Raw genomic sequence first — 21,308 nt, 5'->3', positions numbered from 1 at the left:
TCAAATCCCTTTCCATCAACACGTCTTTGCTTTTATATTTAAGCTGTATCTCTTATAAGATGAAGATATAGTGTTTAATTTTAATTTAGTCTGATATTCAGTTGATGCATTTAGACTACTTGTATTTAATTTATTAATATGTTGAATTAAAAAAGTTTTCATTGACATATAGTTTTCTACATATTCATGGGGTACAGTGTGCCATTCCATTACATGTACTCAATGGGCAGTGATCCAACTGAAGTAATTGGCATATCAGTCACATTTATAATTTCTTTGTGTTAGGAACATTTACAGTCACCTCTATTAGCTATCTTGAAATATACAATTCATTTTAGCCATAATTACCCTACTTTGAGCATTAGAAGTTATTTCTCTTGCCCAGCTGCACCTCTATACCCATTAACCATCCCCTCTCTCTGCTTTCCATGCTCTGGTAACCACTAGTCTATTCTGTGTTCCTGTGAGATCAACATTTTTAGCTTCTGCATATAAGTGAGAAGATTTGTTGTTTGTTTTCCTGGAATTTTGATTTGTGATACAAATACTGATTTTTTTTCTGTTTTCCCAGTGCTTTGTATTCTTCTCTCTATTTTTGCTTTATTTTTGGTTAAACTTTTAAAAAGCATTCCATTTCCCCCTCTGTTATTCTGTAGATTTTTAAGGGTTTTCCTAGGAATTAAAATACAAACCTTTGAATCATTGCATCCTAATATCATCAATTCACAAATAATTGTAGGATTATAGAACATTTCAAATTTTGCCCATTCTAAACTTTTGCATTATTGTTGTTATATCTTTTAATTCTATGTATATTTTATACAATACAAGACATTGTACTTTAAAAATGAACTCACATTGCATTATATTCCCTCTGACTTTTCTTTTATTCCTTTCTTCACTTCCTATTTCTGTCTGGGATAATTTTCCTGCTTCCTGCAATGTTCTATATAGAATTTCCTTAGAACTTCAGTTCTTCTACCATTGAAATATCTCAGGCTTATTCTGTTTGGAAATATTTTTATTTCACCTTCACTGGTGAAGAAAGTATCCTCTGAATGTACAATTTTAGATTGGAGGTTATTTTTATTTTTTAAATTTTTTTTGCACTTTGAAGATGTTCCGTTGTGTTTGGCTTTCACTATATTATTGAAAGGTTGGCTGTTAGTCTAAGTTTTGCTCCTTTAGAGGATTGTCCTTTCTTCCCCTGGGTGCTCTGAATTTTTTTAGTTTTTTAGCACTTTACCTGTAATGTATTTAGGTATAATTGTTTTGTACATATTCTTCTTGAGTATTATATCTTATGTCCACCTCAGTGTCCTCCATCCTTACTAGAAAAATTCTGAGCTATTATTTGTTCAAATATTTATCTGGTTTCATTCTTTTTATTCTTGTCTGTGAGGATAAAAATTCCACATGTGGTAAACTTTTACTAAGGTTTATAGTTAGGTAGAGATATAGATGATCTATCTATTGATATATATATCTTTCATGCTCTTCATTGTGGGTTTTGTTTTTTAAAACCTTTTTCCTGCTTCAGTCTAGATATTCTATCCATACTTCATCCAGCTTTATTCACCTTTGTCCAATCTACTGTTAAACCTGTCCATTGAGCTAATAATTTCAGTTTTTGCAATTTTCAGTTCTAGAATTTCTACCTTGTTCTTTATTTATTTCAGTTATTTGGTCAAATTACCTAACTCAACATCTGTTCTATTGAACATTTCATTCCAAGTTTAAAATACGAGTTTCAGAACTGGAATAGCTGAGTCCCTTGTAGGTGTCTTTTCACTAATTATATCTTTACCCATCAACATAACTCTTTGATATGCCTGGTAGTTTTGGTTGGATGTTGGTTGTTATGTATGTCCAGTTGTCAAGGCTCTGGCTAATGTTATCCTCCTCCAGTGTGGATTCTCCCTTTTCTATGGCAGGCTATAGGGGTATAGATCCTCTGTGCCATCATAATAGAGCTGAAATGGGGGTGGGCATACTTTGTATGACCTGTCTGCCTTTTGTTCAACTCTAAGCTCAAGTTTCACCCTCTAGGTGTCCCAATTAGAGCATGTGATAGCTTAGAAATCTTGTTGAAAAGAAATCTTCTACTTGAATGTTTGTTTTCTCTAGTGCTATGAGATGGTCCATACTTTTTCTTCTCTTTTTATCCCTTTTTGTTTGGCTTCTTAGCCTTCTGCCTTGTATGCCTTCATGTATAGATGCCTCATGAGATAAACTATTGTTTAATGTTTTTCTCCCTTCTCTGTTATTTCCTTTCATCTCTAAAATTTACTTCTCAAGTTCTTGCTAACTAGGTGTTCTTGAACCCAATTTATTTTCACTCTGGCGTCATGCATTTGCCTACATTTCTGCTAGTTTCTATCCCTGCACAACAAAGGCTCCTGCCTATCCTGTCAGCCTCTTCACCTGTGCCAATACTTGACAAATATCTTCTGGAAAATAGCAGTACACACATAATCAGACTCACCTCCATGAATTACTTTCCTTCTGGGGTCTGGTGTTTAAGTCCTGGCTGCTGCAGAGATGATGGCTGCTGTAATGTGTCATTGACTTTTATCATTGCTTTTGGTGGAGTGTGGGTTCTCTACAACCTACCCCACTTCATGCAAAGCTGCATGCTCAGATATCATATTCAGGTTTCCTTTTCAGGTCTCATAGAACTTATCCATATCTTCTTAAGATTGCCGCTGAGCAATCAGTTATGGCATTGCAGAAAATAAATTACTACCAGTGACACTTAATGTTTTTAGGTCTTTCAGGAGGTGTGATGTTTAAGGTTAAATAGTTTAAAAATACTATTGTTTGGACACTAGGAAAACTCATTAGAAGGGTTTTTTTTTTTTAACTTCATCCATGTTACTTTTGTTGAAAGAAGATTCAAAATACTGACTTCTCAAATATTTTAATGTATTTGTGTCCTTGATCTCAGACAGTATAATGTAGTAAACTATGTGTTTGAGTTCTGATGTTGAGAGACCTGAGCTCAGATTGAAAGAATTCCATTGAAACTTTTCAATATTTATTTACTCATCTGTGGGTTGTGAAGAATAAATTCTCAGATTGGTTAGGGCTGGCCAAGGTATCAATGCATGTGAAGAGTTTAGAACAACACCCCATGACATCTAGCAAGAGCTCATGTTAGCTAGTATATTTAATAGAAGTAACGACGTTATTGTGGTTGTTAGAGCTGTTTCTGGTACCTCCTGATCATTTCCAACATTTCTTACGTATTTTCTTTTCTTATAATACTTCCTCTGTAATAATCGAGTCCTAGATATACCGAGACCCAAAAGTACTGCTCATAAGCTATTTTGAAGACAGATACTTACATTTTATTGCCAGTGAAAACTGTCCCCTGTTATCACTGACTGGAATTATGAATAACAGCTGGAATGCAGGTTCTTGGGAAACAATGTTATTCAAGCTGTAAGTTTCTTTATGCAAGGCTCTGGAAATCAGGAGCCTCAAGGATATTGCCTGGGACAAGTGGTTTTCTGTTCTGTCATCTTTCAACTGCTGTCTGAAGGTCTGTTTCATTTCCTGTAGCTAAAGCACTACTTCTCATACTCCGTTATTACAAGAGTGGCAGAGGCTATATGATGTGAGGAAAGAAAGGAGATTTTTGTATCAATGTATAGTGAGCTTGGGTGAAGGAAGGATTGAGAATATCAGCCTCTAGAGAAAGACCTGTAATTCAAGCCATTACATCCAAGGAGAAGTAGAAAGTACCTTCAGCTCCATAAGGCCAGTGTACCAGACCACTTTGCTATCTCTGACACACAGTGAGCAGTCACTGAGTTCCAGTGACACACTGAGCTCCAGGCACCAACTCCTAGCAGGAGATGATTGTCAGAGTAGCTGGGTCTCCATGTATGAAAGCTGGAATGCAGTGGTGTATCAGTGCATTTGTGTTAAGGTATGCTGCAGTAACAAATGACCCCAGAGTTTCTGGTATACAATTACAATGTTTTATTTCTCACTTACATTTCATGTCCATTTTGGGTTACTTGTAATTATTTTACAGAACTTATTTACTTGGACCCAGGCCAGTAGAACTGCCTCTGTTGCCTCTGTCTGGGACATTAATGATTTTGTAGTAGAGAGAAAAGAGAGTGTAGTCCAATACAACAAACATACACTGACTCTTATTTATTTATTTATTTGTGTGTATGTGTGTATTGGTGGGGTTTGAACATAGGACCTGGTGCTTCCTGGGCAGGCACTCTACCACTTGAGCCATACCCTGTAGCCCCTTTTGCTTTTTAGGTTATTTTTCAGAAAGAGTTTTTTGTTTTAGTCTGAGCTAGCATTGGACCATGATCCTCCAACCTATTCCTTCCAGGTAGCTAGTTATTATAGTATGAACCAACATGCCCAAGTTATTTCTTGAGATGGGGGTCTTGTGAACTTTTGATCTGGGCCCTTGAACTATGATTTTTCAGATCTCTGCCTTCTGAGTAGCTGCACATGGCTTTTAAAGCTTCTAATTAGAAGTGTTTGTGTGAAATTTCCATTTTTATTCCACTGGTTAAAGAAAGTGTCATGGGCAATCCTGATGTTAGTGGAATGGAGAAAAATAATCCTTTTATAGGGAGAGGCATTCCCTATTTAGAACAATCATGTGACCTACACCGGGATAAATTCATCCATAAAGAAAGGCAGTAGATGCCTCAAGGTAGTCTGACTGGGGGAAGTCTGAATTCTAATTGCTGGCATTTGGGACCATTAAAACTTCACAAGACCAAAATAGATGTTTTTCTTCAATCCTCCCACCAAAGTCTGCCTTCCTGTTGTGACATATTGTTACCTGGTCTGTATTACTTATCAGAACTGTCGCCTCTGTACTCCAGCCTTCCTTTAGTGCTGCCCTGCCAGGGAGTGTGGCACTGATACCATGCACGTGATCCTTCTAGTGAACAAATGAAAGATTCTTGAAGAATCCAGTGCGGTTTTGGTGGTGTTTATGTGTTATTCGAACACTCTCAACTGTCAGAGTCTATTCAATGAGGAAAAGCCATATTTTCATTTCCATGGAGGAGACTGGTAAAATTTCTGTGAGCTTTATTATTTTTTCTGTGAGCTTTATTATTTTTTCTCTGTAACTCCAGCTGTAAAGTAGGATGATGGGTGGTGTAAGTGATTTCCAATTTCATATGCCCATTAAAAGGTGCCATTTGTTTTCAAAACTCCATGCCTTTCTTTTGTTTCCTTGGCCATATGCAGCAGTTTCCTTTATTTACTAATTTCCTGCTTGGTCATTTGTATCTGGCCACAGGGATCCAGTGGGTAGTCAGTCATTGATACTAAAGAAAGTGAATGTCTATGGAAATTAGTTTGGTGGAATGTTTCTACCATCAAATTCAGTCCAGGCCCACCTCTTCACATTCATCATTTCCTCTTGTACTTCAGTGCTCTTTGTGGTAGGAAGTTGTCACTGAAGTTGCTTAAGTGTCCCCCAACTCACTCACTACTAAAGGTTTTTAAAGTACCATGCTGGTGAGAAGAAAACATGGAAGCTTCTGTATCGGAGCAGAAGGCTGTGGCATTGGTTGGAATTTATGGAGGGAAACTTGGATTTCTAGGGCTGAGCTTTGGGGAAGACACTGGGGGTTGGGCAAGGTCCCCAATGTCAGCAGAACCAAGGACATTGCATAGGGCCTTCTCCATCCACAAGGAATGGTGGGCACAGAACTTGACACCTTTCAAGAAATAAGGCCTTGGGCCCCAGAATTAAGTAAGTTTGCCCTACTGGAACCCTGTTACCTTACCAGCAAGCCTGCCAGGATTGCATGTGAACACCTGGACCTCAAACACAGAACAGTCCAAAGACGCCATCTTCCAGTCTCTCTCTGAATACAGCATGTGCTTGGGCTTTCTTCATGTGTGTGTTACTTGCTCATCCTCTTCTGATTTTTAATAAATTACAGCTTTATTCTACATGGCATCTCAAACTCTGCTAAAAATAACAGCAACACCTTTAAGTGTCCTGGCTGGTGAGGACAAAGGAGGTTTTCAGAGAGCAGTCAGGGAGACATGTGACAAACCACAGAGGACTGTCTTACACAAGGGGGCATCTGAAAAGGCACAATCCCCAACACAGAGAAAATGTGTGAAAGATTTCATTCAGCTGAGGATGTCCCAGGAAAGAACCAAGGTCCAGTAGAAGCCAGGATCTGATGAGTTTGCAAACTAGAAGTTGGAACTTGCCTTAGAACAGTAGAGGGTAAGATCAGTTTATCTTTCCACGTCAAAAAGCACTTGATGACCCCTTCATCCAACACCTGGAGACCACCATGCAGTGAGATGTGGGCACAGACATGAGTGTCCACCTTTGAACTTGTTAAAATGCATGTTTCCAGATGCTATCCCAGAGATTCTGCTTCTTGGGTAGGACCCAAAAGGTTTTTCAGTGCTGGGGACTGAATTCTGGGCTTTGTCACTGAAAAACTCCATTCCTTTCTAAGTTTCTTTTCCATACCGTTGGCCATTGGTTTCTGTAGGGTTTGTCTTCTCAGTGAACTCTTTTTTTTTTTTTTTCTTTTTATGCTAGGGGATGAACCCAGGCCCTTGAGCATGCTACACAAGCACTCTACCACTGAGCTACAGCCCCGGTGCCCCCCACCCCGCCATGAACTCATACTCATGCTTTTTTTGTTAATATAACACATACTAGGTTCCAAATTAAATATTTTCACTTACATAGCTTGAGCAATGTAATCTTTGGAGAAAAAAGCAGAAATTTCAAAGGTAAACAAAGGGAAAGCAAAATTTAAACTACATTTAATTCCATGATCCAGAGCTAGTCATTGCTAGTGTTTTAGCATCTAGCCTTTCAGACTTGTCTCTGTGAACCACCACCAACAATTTAAGTGATACCACATTAAACCTGCTGCTCATAGCACAGTTATCATCAGTGTGGTCTTTGGAGACAGCTGACCTGGGGCCAGAAGCTACCACCCTACACACTCACTAACTGGTGGTCTTGGGCAAGTTAGTGAAATTCTTCCAATGTATTTCTACCTCTGTGAAATAAGTTTATTTCTCTCATATAGTTATTAGGACTAAGTGATTATTTTTATTGGTATATATTACTTGTTCAAAGGGATTTCATTATGATGTTTCCATATATGCATGTAAATACTTACCCCCTCTTATTATTCTTTATTATCCCTCTTCCTCGGTCCCCCACTTTGAAAAATTTTAATGGCTTTCATTATGTTATTTTCATGCATGTATATATAATGTACTCTGATCACACTTATTCTTCCATCATCCCCTCCTCTCACCCTCCCTTCTCCTATTGATTCTCCCACAAACAGTCACTATTTTACAATCATGTCTTATTGTTCTTAGTATTATTTTAGGTCTGATTCCATATATGAGTGAAAACATGTGATATTTGTCTTTCTGAACTTTGCTTATCTCATTCAACATGATGATCATCAGTTTCACCCTTGTAAGTGCAAACTATACAATTTCATTTGTTTTTATGGCTGACTAATACTCCATTGTGTATATATGCCACATTTTCTGTATCCATTCATCTGGCACCTAGAGTGATTCTGTAGCTTAGTTATTGAGAATAGTGCTGTGCTCACATTTGTGTGTGGGTGTCTCTGTTGTCTGCTGACTTACTACATTCCTTCACATATACCCAGGAGTGGTATAGCTGGTTCTATTTTCAGTTTTTGGAGGATCCACCAAACCGGTTTCCATAGTAGTTGCAAAGTTCTTAGAATTCTGCTTGAGACATATTAAACACTTGATGTTAGTAGTTAAATTTTTTCTTGATTATATGCTATATATATTTCTATATCAATATGTCTCCATTCATGATTCATGTCACAGTTTTTAATGCAAGAATTATACTACAGTAACACTGTCTAACATAATTCTTTTACCTAATTTCCTCTGGTAGAACATTTAGGATGCCTCCGTATTTTAAACTATGTCTGTAGAAAACATGCTCTTTAATATTCATCTAGGAGGAATCCTAGAACTTTGGTTACTGGGTTAATTACATGCCCATTATTACAGATTTTGCTGTAAAATTCCAGTGCTTTTCCTGTGATCCTATTGGCGGTCTTTGAAAGTTCCTTCTATAAGTGATTCCATTAGATTTTATTGTTTTCCTTAATACTAAGTAGAAAAAGTTGTCAAATTCGAATACAAATTCCTTTTAACTCTAGTCAGATGGACTGTTTTAAACTTACCTTTAAAGTGCATTTATTTTTGCCTTTTAATGGGGGTGACTTCACCCATTTATCATCTCTCATTCATTTTTATATTGGCTACTTATAGTTCTCTTTTTTCTCTCTCCCCCTTTCTCTCTCTGGTGGAAAAAATCTTACTTTTCCCTTTGTTTCTAATTTCCATTGCAATATATCACAATTGCAAAATGGACGTATATAAAGGAGAAAGTGAATTTTCCTCTGAAACTTGTATTCTGTGATAACTGTCAACAGTTTGATGTGTATTATTACAAGATTCGCCAATGGTTCTGAAAATTTAATGTGCAGTAGAGTGTCTTGGAGGTTGCGAGGGTCTTGGTGCTCCTCTTCCCATTGTTATATTGAAATTTGGTCCCCAACATGATAATACTTTTAGGGGGTGATCAAGTCATGAGAGTGAAGCTCTCATGAATGGAATTAGGGTTCTTAGAAGAGGTGCAAGATGGCTGACCCACCTCCTGCCATTTAACGACATAGCAAGAGCTGCCATTGTGAAACAGAAAGGAGCCTTCCTCCAACTCTGAATCTGCTCTGACCTTGATCTTGGTCTCCAAGGTCTTCAGAACCGTGAGAAACAAATTTCTATTATTTTTGAAATCACCCAGTGTAAGATACTTTGTTTTAACAGTCCAAATAGAACAAAGACAAAGGGCTTCCTAAGACACAGATTGCTGGTCCCCATATCTAACATCTATCATTTAGTAAGTTTGGAATGAAGCCTGAGGATTTGCATTCCTGACAACTTCTCAGGTAATATTGATGCTGCTGGTCTGGGTAACACATTTTGAGAACTTCTGTTATATTCATGCAGACAAATTACCTACATTGCCAGTAAATTTCTACCTTTTGCTAAATATTATTTTATATGGTTCTGTACCACACTGTTTTCCTACAAGGTGCATACCATTCCCTTGTATTGATGTGCCTTAATTCATTTGATATCATAGACATTTAAGTTGCTTGTAATTTTTTAAAAAAATTATTATGATAGCAATGAATCAAAACCTCCTTGTTCCTTAATTGTCTGTGTACTTGTGTGGGTCTTCTTGTGAGATAATTTCTTAGAAGTTGAATTGCATGTTAGTGGGCATGCAGATATAAAATGTTAATACATCTCATTGCTTTCCTGAAAGACTGTACTAAGATCACATCTACTTACCAGGCATCAGTGTTCCCATCCTCTCACACACTGGCTGAAGACAAAATACTATTGGGCTTTGCTGATCAGTGGGAGATAAGCTCTATTTCTTCCTCAAATTTTAATTCTTTTGTTATCTGCAGTGTCACACATACTAAATGTTTACTGACGACGAACACTTTTTCTTTTAGATATCATCTTTGTCCATTTTCTTTCTTACTGTTTTAAAAGGCTAGTTAATTATAAATATTCAGCTATTATAATTTGGGTTGCAAATATTTCTTTACAACCTATCATATAATGTTGTTTGCCATTTTTGTTGTAGAGAGAAATTTAGTATACTTTGTGTTGTATGTGTATGTTTCTTTTATGTTACTTTCTCCCTTGGTTTTATGCTTTAAATAAACCTTTTTTTCCCAGTCTAGTATCATCTGTTCTTTTAATTTTTCCACAAATACTTGTTTTAAGCTTCTGTGCACTAGAAACTTTTCCAGGCACTAGGAATCAATAGTTAAAAGTCCTGCCCTTACTGAGCCTGATTCCAGAGTTGAGAAACAGACAGTAAACAAAATTATTAATAAAGAATTGTATACAATATTTCCCTGCTTTAGATAAACAAAGCAGGGAAGGATGATATGAAGTTTTACTAGAATTTTTCCATTTACTTTCATAATTTCATTTTTCAAATTTTCACTTACAAATTATCTTCATGTGAGATCTGTTGTGTGATTCAAATCTTTCTCTTACCTAAATTTATTTATTAAATATGTTCTTTTCCTACATATCTGAAATATCTAGGGTCCACTAGATGCTTGTTTATTTGAGTCTGTTTTCCTTCTTTTTGTTCCATCCCACTGAGCTACCTCTGTTAATAGTCTCAGCATACATGAGCAAGTACAACAACAATCTTTATCATTCCTTTATTTATATTTTATTCTTTAATAGTGCATCTTTTCCCTCCTTATCATTCTTCTTCAATATATTTTGGACTGTTCTAACCTGTTCTAATTCATGTGTAGATGAATTTTCAAATTATGTTGTAAAGTTCCATATAAAATAACTTTGGAATAGTATTTAATAGTATTAAGTTTGCAGATTAATGCTTCAGGACTTAAAATCAATATAGTATTGAGTTGTCCAGTCCAGGAACATGGCTTGTATAACAATGCATTCTAGCATCTTGATACCGTCCATCAAGTGCTGGGAGTATTTTTCATCTGACTCATGTGCATTTCTCTCCAAAGTTATTTCAAGGTGTTTTAATTCACATCGCTGGTTGCTCCTTACACCTGTGTCCCCACAGTCTTGATAACGCTGAGCAAACATCTATTAAGGCTTCAGTTTCCTCACCTGTAGAATCAGCATATAATGATTTGTACCTTGTAGGTGTGGAATGAGAATTCAGTGTGATAACGCTAGTCATGGGCACATTAATGTGAACACATTTTCTGTATCATGGGCCTGTGTTCTTTTTGAGGATTTGTAGTTTGTAATTTCCATGATTCTATATAGAAACCACTGTAAATGCAATTTCTAATTAGTTATCTTTTTCCAGTTTTCTTTTGCATCCAGAAAGAGCGTCTTAAATTTGTTGTGCTCAACAAGGTGATAAGGTTTCCTATGTTGTGAATTCAGTTCTTTACCACCTTTTAATGTTTTAATTCCATACATCATTCTTTCTTTCCTTGAGTTAATTCCTTAGCTCTATCAGCTTTCTCTTTTCTCTCTCAGTAAATTGCCTCATGATTTCCTCTTATTTTACAGAGTCTGTGTTTTCTATGATTTCCTTGAGAGTGAAAAGCAGATGGTGTCTAAAATTTCCTGAGCAAATTTCCTTGAAAATGTGATCCTCCTCTGCCTGTATGTGCTGTTTAAATCCCTTTTCAAAGTTGCGAGTTTTTTTCATAAGCTTCTTGTGTTAGCAGAGGTCATGTTTGTTCTCTTTAAATTTGACCTTGTTAAATTTATCCTACCTTGTTATTTGTCCTCCAAATTGCACAATGTTTTTCTAGGGTTTTTTTTCCTGCTCACCCTTATGTGACTGGGATCCTTGTGTTTGATCTTTTAAGATTGTTGCATGAGGAAGTGAGACAATGTCTTTATTAGCGTCATCCACTGGCCAATGCTTGGTACTGGTACTCAGTAGCCATTTGCTACTATTTTTTTGTTAGTGTAGTATTTTCTCAAGCTGGACAAGAGATGACATAGGTTGACATTGGCCGATTAAAGATATGCTGGCCTTACAAGGGTGTAGAAGGGCTTGGGACCAAGGTATTTCAGTCAGCTCCTTCTCCAAGGTTGTTAAAACTCTAGAGTTGAGTCTGTTTGGTGGAGTGTTGTTGTAAGTTGGCTGAGTAAATCGGGCAGGGCCCATTGCTGATGCTACTGGCTGCTGAATCAAGTCTGTGCCTGACCTCTGACCTCTTTGTTTTTCTAAGTATTCTACGCAGTTCTGGTGATGACAAGATCAAGTTCCCTCTTGATACCAGTCCTTTCCAGATAATGAATTTGTCAGTGGTCATTTTTGCTACACAGTACTTACATCTGCAGTGTACTTGGCCTACATCTCTTAAGGTATTGGCAAATCCCCTTTCCTGGATTCAGTGTTGGCACAAAGCTCCCCTCTTTTTTTTTATGTCCCATCAGTTCACCTGTGTATGTGTGTACTCAGGTGTACATGGGTCCATATGCAGGCACAGTATTAAGTCTACCCTCACTACTCCATTTCCTCACAGGTTCCTACTCATGAAATGCTTCTGCAGGGAGCCATATGGCATGGACTACCAAGTCACCTGCACACAACTGTATTATGGTTGTTAACACACTCAGTTTTATTTTTATTGAAAAGTTTGACTAGGTTAGCTTCCAACAGCTTCTATAGAGTGGAGACTGCTCTTACTTATTTTGTGCACACTAGTAAGATGGCACATACCCTTCATGAAGTTTTTCTCAATGATAACACATTGTACAACTGTCATATAATATCAGAATCGAGAGATTGATATAGATAAAATCCAGGGATTTTATTCAGGCATTCCCAGTTTTCCTTGTGCTCATTGATGAGGGAGTGTGTGTATGTCTGTGCAGTTTTATGTGTACAGGGTCATGAATTACCACGAGAATTTTTCATATTCTTGTGGTGGGTATGATCACACCCACTTCCCTCTCAACATTCTTTATTCCAAACTATGATCCCATTTCTATAATTCTTTCATCTCAAGAATGCCATAGAAATGGAATTGTAATACTTGGAACCTTTTGACTGGGGTTTTAATTTTTTTTCTATTAATTGTACATTTGAAAGGTTCAGTGTGACAGTTCCATATACGCATATAATGTACACTGATCAAAGTCAACCTCCCTTTTCCCACTCCCTCCACCAATACTAGTAATCACTATTGTGCTTTCAGATTGTGTTTTAGCTTCTATATATGAGAGTGAACAGGTGTATAGGTTTTGTGTGAACACAAGTTTCCGTTTCTCTGGGATGAACTGCCATTTGTTGGAACCATGGTACCATTTTACATCCTCACTAGTAACGTACGAGTGATGCAGTTCTTGACAAACTCACTAGCCTTAGAGTCGTCAATGTTAATTTTAGCCACTCAGACAGTGACATAGTGCCATCTCATGGTGTCCATAACTTGTGTTTCCCTAATGGGCAGTGATGCTGCACATCTCTCCCTGTGCTTATGTTCCATTTGTAGGTTTTCCTTGGGGTATTCATGTTCTGTGTGCATTTTCTATTTGGATTGTTTGGGTTTTAATGTTGAATTTTGGGAGTTTTTTATTCTAGAAATTTCTTATTGGATGTGTGATTTACAGATATTTTCTTCTAGCCTGTATTTGTCTTTTTATCCTCTTAGTAGGGTCATTTGCAGATCAAAAGATTTTGATTTTTGTGGTGTTGGGGATGGAACCTAGGCCATTGGGCATTCTAGGCAAGTACTCTATTTGGAACTACATCCACAATCCAGAGATTTTAATTTTCATCCAGGAAAAGTTTATAAAAAGTTTTTTTATGGTCATCTGTTTTATGTCAAGTCTAAGAATCCTTTGCTTTGCCTAGATTCCAAACAAACATCTTCTCCTAAAAGTGTAATAATTTCAAGTTATGTGTAAGTTTATGGTCTAATTTGAATTAACTTTCCTATAAAGATTGATGTTTAAGTCTATGTTCATTTTATTGCCTATGTAAATTGTCCAATCGTCCAAATATCCTTTTGTTGAAAAGGCTCTCACTCCTCCTTTGAACAGCTTTTGTCCAAAATCAGTTGAACATATTTGTTTGGGTTCATTTCTACCTTCTGTGCTTTGTTCCATTGATTTATGTGTTTATTCTCCTGCCAAGATCACACTGTCTTTATTATTGTAGCTATAGAGTAAGTCCAAATGTGAGCGAGTCCTCTCACTTTATTTTTCTTTTTCAAGATTGTTTTAATATTCTAGGGGCTGTGCCTGTTGTGTAAATTTTGAAATATGTTCATGTGCCTCTACAAAAGCATACTGTAGATTTTGATAGGAATTCCTGAACACAGTATTTCTCTCCATTTATTTAGATGTTCTTTTATTACTTTTATTAACATTTTGTAACTTTTCAGCAAACAGATCCTATACATGTATTGTTAATTTTACAACTAAGCATTGTATTTTCTTTAGAGAAGTTATGGATGGTATTATATCATAATGTTGGTTTCTCCATGTTCATTGTTAGTGTTATTGATATGCAATAGATTTTCATATGTTGATCTTGTGTCCTGAAACCTTGCTGGTCACACTTCATAATTCCAGAAGTTTCTATAGGCTACAGTATGTCAACAAGCATGTCATTTGCAAATAGTCATAGTCTTATTTCTTCCTCCATAATTCATATAAATTTTATTTATTTTCCTTGCCTGATTGGATTGGCTACCATTTCTAATGCTGTATTGAGTAAGAGCAGTGAGAGTGGGCTTTCTTCCCTTGTTTCAGATATTAGCAAGTAAGTACATAGTGTTTCACCATTAAGTGTGATGTGGCTATAGATTTTTGTAGGTGATCTTTGTCAGGTGGATTTTGTTACCTTCCGTCCCCATCTTTCTGAAAGTTATTGTCATTAACAGTGTTGGATTTTGTCTGCATTAGCCTGTTGATACAGTGGATTTCCTTATTTTTCTTTTAAATCAGCCTAGCACACCTGGAATCAATCCCACTTGGTCATGGTACATAATTCTTTTTATGTATTAGGTTTACTGATATTTTGTTAAGAATTTTTATATCTACATTTATGTGAGATATTGCTCTGTGTTTCCTTTTTCTGTGCTGTCTTCATCTAGTTTTTGTATCAGGATAGCACTGATCTCATAAAATGATTTGAGAAATGGTTCTTCTTTTATTTTGGGAAGAGCTAATGTCTAGTTGGTGTTTATTCTTTTTGAATTGTTGGTGGTATTCTCCAGTGACTTTGGAGATTCTCTGTTTTGGGACTGTTGAAATTATTAGCTCAACTTCTCTGTTGGTTATGGAACTATTCATATTTTCTGTTTGATCTTTGAGTGTTAGTTTGTAGTTTTTGAGGAATTGGCTCCTTTCTTCTCAGTTGTTGAATTTATGAATGTGAAGATGTGCATGATATTCTATTACCTTTTTAATGATTCCAGGATCTGCAATGATATTGGTGACTGTATTTCCTTTCTGATTTTACTTATTTTCTTCAGAGAACTACCTTTTTAGTTTATTAATTTTTCTCTAATTTCCATATCATTTATTTCTTCTGCTTACATCAGGTATTTTCTTCTTCTTTTTCTAGTTTTTTTCAGATAGAAACTTAGATTATTGATTTGAGATCTTCCTTTTTAAAGTAAGAATTTAGTGCTGTAAATTTTCATATTAGCCCTACTTTAGCTTCATCTTACATATTTTGAGATGTTGGACTTTCATTTTTACTTAGTTCTATATGTTTTTATTCCCTTGGAAACTTCCTCTTTGAACTATGAATTATTTAGAAGTGTGTTGTTTCATTTTCACATGTTTAGTGATTTTTTTTTCCTGCCGTCTTTTTGGTATTGATTTTTAGTCTCATTACATTGTGATCCATGAAAAATAGTGTGTATAACTTCAATTCTTTTAAATTTTTTGAGGTTTATTTTATCTTCCAGGGTATGATGTATGTTGGTGGATTTTCTTGTCTCCCTTTTTTCTTTCCTTCACTGAGATTTGCACTCAAGGCCTTGCACTTGCTAGGCAAAGTGTGTTAACACTGAGTCACACCTTCAGCACTTTGTGCTTTAAGTTATTTTTCAGATAGGGTTTTGCTATTTTTCTGGGTTGGCCTCAGACTACAGTTCTCTTACTTATGCCTCTGACATAGCTGTGATCACAGGTGTGTATCACCATTCCCAGCTTGTTTGTTGAGATGTTGTTTTGGCTACCTTTTTGTTTGGGCTGGCCTTGAACCCTGATCCTCCTGATCTCCGTCTCCAAAGTAGCTTGGATTCCAGGCATGAGCCACCACACCCAGGTCCTTAATGAATTTTCTGTGCTGCTTGGAAACACATATAATCTGCATTTGTTGGGTAGAAGGTTCTGTATTTGTTGACTAGATTCTTTGAGCAGACTGTGCTGTTCATAATTTTTACTTTGCTGATTTTCTGTCTTGTAGCTGTGTCATTTGTGGGGTGCAGGGTATTGACACACCCAACTCTAACTGTGCACCTATTTCTCCTTTTATCATTGTTGGTTTTGCTTAATTCTTTTTGTGTTCTGGTGTTTAGTGAGTACATATTTAAAAACATTCTTTTACTCATTTTTATATTTCTAATACGGTGCTTCACATATAATATATATTTTCAGTAAATATTCCCTGAATGACTTAGCAAGTTAAAATTAAATAAGTACATAAATGAAAGATAGAAAATATTTCATTTTCTCAAGCTGTGCTTTTCCCCCTAGTTGTCTAAATTATGCATCATATAGTTTTCAATTAAATTTTCTTAGTTCCTCATCTATGTTTTTTTTTTTTTAAGGATTGACTTGAACATTTTTAAATATGAGAAGGAGCAAAACTTAGTAGAAAAATCCTGGATTTTTCTATGAGTCAGATTTAATTTAAATATAAGTTCTGTGACCAAACAGATAATTTAGCTTCTTTAATTTTCAGCTTTCTAGCTTGGAAAATGAACATGATGACACACTATTAATTAGGAAGCAGTTGGTGGCAAGTGATAGAGCTGGTGGCTTAAAAAACAATAAATATTGGTTTGCTTAACGGAAAATCTTAGAAGTAACTAATTTCAAGTGTGGGCTTGAGCCAGCTGAAGGGCTACTTTTGTCATCAGGGAATCTATTTGTATTTCTTTGTGAGCTTCTAGTTCTTCACCCCACTCAATGTCAGATTTATCCTCAGTGGGCTTTCCCCTGAGCAGCAAAAAAGTGACTTCCATTGTTCCAGACCTTATAAGTACTCACCTTCCCATCACAGTTTCCACAAAAAGAGTGATGCCATCTTTTTAGGCAGCTCTCTCAGACACTTCCTTCCCAGAACCATCCCAGACATTTTCTGGCTTGTCACGGGCTTTCACTGAATGACACGATCTTCCCTGAACCAACCATTATGGCCATAGTAAGACTGAGCTGGGGGTGGTATCACTTGGCTGTGAGTGACACGAGATTGTTGTGTGTCTAAGAGGGAAATGGATTAAAAGGAAGGCAGCAAAGTATTTCCGTTATAGTTAGCATTTCAAAGTGGTTAAGAAGATTAGAACTAGTATGCAGCTGATATCTTGGTAGTGTCTGGTAATTACATGTCAAGTAACTCTTGATATTATAATATGGTGATTATTATTAGAGTTTAGTAATATCAGCAAATGTCTCCAGAAGGGTCATAGAAGGACAATGTTGTAGAGATGCCGACAAGGTAAATTGAGTCATGAAAGAGTTTTAATAAAAATGATGTGAACTTCTGAAGTCCAGGGAGATATGAGTGCAGTGGACACTTAGCTGAAATTTATGCCTATGATTTAGCCTTCTTGGGACTGATCTCCATGTCACCTCCAGGGTAAAGTTCCTAACTTGTGAATCTTAGCATATCACACCCCTGATCAAAAACCTGGGGTGACTTAGACTTTATTTTCTATACAAATCACTTATGGGTATTGTTGACATGCAGATTTTGTTTTGATCATTTCTGTGGCACTCCCAGATGATGTGGAGTTGGTGCTTCTCACACTTTGAGAAGCCCAGCCAATGGAACAAAGAGCAAATGCTCTGTGTGGCAAGATCTTCCACACTCTAACCTCACCTGTGCACCTCATGCCCCAGTTCAGAGCATACACTGCAGCCTTGTGTAAATTCTGTAATGCTGTAGACGTTTTCATCATGTTTAATTTTCACCTTCTTACTGCCTACAACTCCATTTCCTCTGTCATCTTTGTTTCTGGGTCTTAACTGCTGCCTAGTAACTTTCATCTTCTGTCAGAAAGTTTGTTTGATATGCTTCTCCAAGTTCAGTTAATAGCTCTTTTTATAAACTCCCATAGCAATAGATTCTCTCTCCTGCTCCTACAGAGAGATTAATTCTTTAAAAATAGAAAAAGCTGCTCTGTCTACACACGTCTGTATCTATACACATGTATGTGTATCTAAACACACAGATAGTAATATATATGTATATACACACATAGTATATAACATTAGTATATAATAGAATATATAACAAATTATATCATATAGCATAATAATAATATAACATATAACAGCATATTGTATATTACATATGTGTAATATGTATGTGTGAATGTAGATAGATAGTACTATGTATATATTACTAAGAACAACAGAAAACCAACTTGTTATGTGCTGGGTATTGTTGAAGACTTCCCATTTGATCTTATTTAATCTTAATATCTACCTGGTGAGGTAATTTTTTAAAAAATTAATTTTGTACCTGAACTTAGGACCTTGCATTTGCCAGCCAGGCACTCTACCATTTGAGCCATGTCCCAGCCTGAGGTAAGTATTTCTTAATGTATTAATGGTATTCCCACTTACAAGGATCATGGTCTAGAGATTCAATTCAATTGATCATTTAAAAGGAGAATTTTATTGGTGCATGAAAGTGAATGTTCCTGGGATAGGTAGGTTACAATATACAGTTCAATCCATAGACTGGTGAAACAATATCCATAGTACAATTATCTGAAAATGAGTTCGTATTCAAAATATATAAAGAATGTCCATATATATACAGTACAAATACACAAGTACATTAAAATGGGCAGACGACTTTTACTAGGCACTTCATTTAAAAACACCTACACATAGCTAACAAATGGTTGAAAAGATTTTTTAATATCATTCATCACCAAGGAAATGTAAATTAAAAACCACAAAGAGAACTATTCCTTATCCATTAAAATGGCAAAAAATGAGCCAATCAAGAGAACTGTGAAAGCAAGGGCTAGGATGTGAAGCACTTGGCTGAAACACTTCATTGCTTGCCAGGAGAAGTGTTGAGTGGTACAACCAGTTTAAAGAACTGTTTATTGATCTTATAAAGTTATCCCTGCATTTATCCAGTGACCCAGAAATTCCACTTGTAAATATTTACCCAAGAGAAATGTGATTATGTATCCCCAAAAAAGTCTTGCACACAAATGCTCACAGCGGCTTTGTTCACTATTGTGAATCCTGGAAGTACTCAATGCTATCAAGTGAATGGATCAGTAAACTGTGGTATATGTTCATACAAAGGAATGTTACTTAACAGCAACTGTAAGAACAGAGACAAGCAACATATATATATGCATATATGGCAGCATATAGCTTATAAACATTAGCTAGCCACAAAGGATGTTTTTTTTGTAAGATAATATTTATTTATGGTGATAGAAGTCAAAAGTAGTTGCATCTGGTAGGCAGGGAGTTGGTTTGAAAGGAGCATAAAGGAAATTTCTAAGGTGAGTGATGTGTTCCTTATCTTGTGTTCAGTGGAGGTAACATAGAAGTTGCACTGTTGTTCAAACTCATTAAACTAATCACTTAAGAACTATGTATTTTGTTGTATTAAAACTATACAGCAACAAAATAATTATAGAATACAGAGGAAAATTAAACAAGAATGAGAAGGGGGGATGGGTAGAAATAGAAGATGGTGCTTACTGTCATAAAGTCCATTTCATAGCAGAAGTAAGTTTGGACTGATGTCAAATGTCTTGCACACATTCACTTAGCTGGTTAGCAGTAGCACCAGGTAGTAATAGAATCATGCTAACCACAATGTTACCCCATCTTTTCTGCATCTTTCATATGGTGGGAACATAGTGAAAGGTGTAGAGTCAATGAAAACATTTGTGAGTACTGGTGGTGTTGTACCTTACCCAGGTATGAAGGCACAAATTCAGGTGGGTATGAGAATACAGAGATGTATCCTGACTCTAGGGTTGGTGTAAGGACTGTTTGCCCATTTGCCCCAGGAACAGTTCATTTATTCTGGGAGTGAAATGTTCCCAGAGCAGTTAGACATGGAGGATTTAGACCTGATGGTAAGTGGGCCTTGACAATTGTGCAGTGATGTTTCTGATTCCATGTGTAGACTGTGTATCAGAAAACTAGTCTGTTTTGCTGCTGTGGAGGTGGGAATGAGAAACAAAGTTTGTCTATGAGAGAGAAAGAGAATCCAGTGATCTTTCTGCTGAAGGGTAGTGTCTCTGCTTAGCCACATCCATATGTTCCCCACCATGGAAGCATGAATTCCATCAGAGCAGGGATGGGTCCAGAGTTTTGGGGTCCTTATATGTACAAATTTGGAAGGTGCTCTTTAAATAGAAAAGAGATTAAGTTATCACAATCAAACAAACATGATCATATAAACATGTGAGTGGACCCCAGGCATATAAGAGGCTAACTGAAGCTTCTGCTTCATTATCTTCATGGTCAAGTTCCCTCTGTATGCAGTGATTTTCACATAATATATGTTTTCCTATCTCATTGAACTTGTCCCCCTGCACTGCTTAACACCAGACCTCTACCCACTTCTGACTCTTGGGACTTTCCCTTGCTCCCCGAATTTACTCATCTAGTGGTTCTCCACATCCTTTTTTGCTAACATCCCCTTTTTATAACAAATATTGTATAGTACCTCCTGAAATGAGATTCACAGATGACATAACTAATACACATGCATAATTAAAAAGTTAGTATAAGACCTAATTATAATATAAAGGACTAATAAAAGGACTTTGTAAAATAAAGTTTTATTCTTGCATGTACATGCATATATGTAAAATTATATGAAATTCTTGGCCATGATTACACCAAAAAGCCACACATGGATGCGTGGTATCCTGGCCTCTTATTCCCCAGCCCTACAGGTGACAATATACTCAGTATTGGGGAGCTGTATGCTACCATTTTGGACTCTAGTTAGCATACAATATATCTTCGTTCTGGACTGATCTGTCTTCTAAAATCCTTGAGATCCATAGATCAAGCTGTTGCCCTCATCTCATCCCTTCAAGAAGCTTCCATTGGTATCTGCTAACTCCAGGGGCAATTGATGCCTTTTATCTTCTGCATCTCTACATCTCTGGAGACCATGATTTGCCCTAGCTGAATCACATCATTCCTTATGGATGCCTGACCTAATTGATTATTCATTTCTATGTTCAAAGGTGGAGGGTGTAGCAGAATTATAGGACTTCAAGCTGGGTTGAGGCTAGAATTGTCTTCTGTGGTTGTAAGAGATTAGAACAAAAAGGGAATTGGAAGAAGCTAGTGTGAATCTCCATGTTTACTTCAGAGATACTGAAGTTCAGGGCCCCGGCTTGATCTTACATCTTTCCAGAAGTATGACCTTGAGCATGTCACTTTCCCTTGTGCCTCAATTTCCTCAACCGAAAAGTAGGATTATTGCAGTATTTATCACAAAGGGCTGTTGAGGGGAG

The 21,308-nt window shown here is 36.6% G+C and overlaps 1 protein-coding gene across 3 annotated transcripts in view; it reads left to right on the top strand.

Moving 5' to 3' along the window:
* The window catches only part of Hs3st4 (heparan sulfate-glucosamine 3-sulfotransferase 4), a 387,953-nt gene that overhangs the window by 93,528 nt on the left and 273,117 nt on the right, over window positions 1–21,308 (top strand). The gene's annotated exons all lie outside the window — the stretch shown is intronic.

Source organism: Castor canadensis, chromosome 17 (genome assembly GCF_047511655.1).
Source record: "Castor canadensis chromosome 17, mCasCan1.hap1v2, whole genome shotgun sequence".
NCBI classification, from domain to species: Eukaryota; Metazoa; Chordata; class Mammalia; order Rodentia; family Castoridae; genus Castor; species Castor canadensis.
The sequence above is the reverse complement of the archived record's forward strand: the minus strand, read 5'-3'. Positions and strand labels throughout refer to the sequence as shown.